General features: G+C 43.2%; 1 protein-coding gene across 1 annotated transcript in view; it reads right to left on the bottom strand.

The window, feature by feature from the left end:
- Window positions 1–370, bottom strand: part of LOC139763364 (uncharacterized) — a 171,293-nt gene extending 170,923 nt beyond the window's left edge. Inside the window, exon 1 of the mRNA XM_071689385.1 lies at window positions 1–370. This exon is cut by the window's left edge and continues 71 nt beyond it. The gene's annotated coding sequence lies outside the window, so the exon portion shown is untranslated.
- Between the last annotated feature and the right edge of the window lie 928 nt (window positions 371–1,298).

The raw sequence follows: 1,298 nt of genomic DNA, 5'->3' as shown, positions 1-1,298 counted from the left end.
ACCACTTCTGTCTAATTTTCAGCGCTTAGAATTCACAACCAAAATCCCTAGCAAAATGAACATAAACACGCAAGGGTCACTGGTGTCCATCTTCTCGTACAGAGAAAATAAAGAGAAATGAATCAAATTTTTTCACAGCTTAGCTCGAACGTCTTGACCAACACAGAGTCCCTCTCCTTGCTCCCCTAAATCTTTCTCACTATTCGGTGAATCAACACCACTTTCGTCCACTTCCTGAGCACAACACAGATTGCTTTTCGTTCCTGCAAGAGTTATTCTCCTGTCCAGAGTGTTTAGAAGCCATCATAAGAGTTCTGAGTGGTCAAATGATAGGTGAAAATGGGTCGCCAAATTGTTCCTCACGCTCGCTGGGTGGACTGAACCACCAACTAACGCCCTCCAACGGCCGCAGGTGGAACCACAAAATATAAACATATCACACTCGTTCTCTGATGAGGAGTCTCTAGTCGCTGCTGTCTCCTCTCTCTCTCTCTCTCTCTCTCTCTCTCTCTCTCTCGTATGATGGACCTGGCGCTGAAGATTCCTTCCTTCCATTACTCTTATCGGAAAGGAGAACGCGAAGCTAGGTTGTGGTTTATAAAAAAAATACGTAGAGGACTTTTGACATTTTCATACACCGTCAAAGGAGACGATTGACAGTTTCAACCTGACAGCCTATGTAAGGGTTCAGAATGAGCCAGATTTATCGACACTGAAACCATGAGTGAATGTCAGCTTCTTGTGATTCAGAAGAGGAATACCACTCAATCGATGGCTTGGAAGCTGAATATCTCATTGGATCTCTCAACGGAGCTTCGCTTTGTCACCGTGGGACACACTATGTGATCTTTGACTCATCTTGAATACCTGAAGAAAGGGTCTCTCACTATTTCTTTGGTTGGTGTTGATAGGGTGACGTTTATGGCCTTAATGACCCTGGCAGATGACAAGGTCAAAAGCCCAACCAACAAATCGACCAGCCTACCAATTGATCTCGCTCCTCACGAAGATAACTAGATCAGAAACCGAGAGGACAGGACTGGAAACCATTAGATGGTACAGCTCTTGTGTTAAATCTCATCCTCATGTGTCTTCACCCCCCTTCTTATGTTCAGATCGCCTATAGTGTAAGTAGGTATTGCATATATGAACATCCAGTCCAAAGACGAAGCTGATAAGATTCATTCGTTTATAAACACCACAACCAATCCATTCGATACTTCATTCAAAACTTTTAGTCTGTGGGAAGACTTCGTTTCAAAGACTATTGAATGGTATCCTGACTCTTTTATACTTAA

This window comes from Panulirus ornatus, chromosome 46, assembly GCF_036320965.1.
Source record: "Panulirus ornatus isolate Po-2019 chromosome 46, ASM3632096v1, whole genome shotgun sequence".
Classification (NCBI taxonomy): Eukaryota; Metazoa; Arthropoda; class Malacostraca; order Decapoda; family Palinuridae; genus Panulirus; species Panulirus ornatus.
This window is presented reverse-complemented; position numbering and strand designations above follow the sequence as displayed.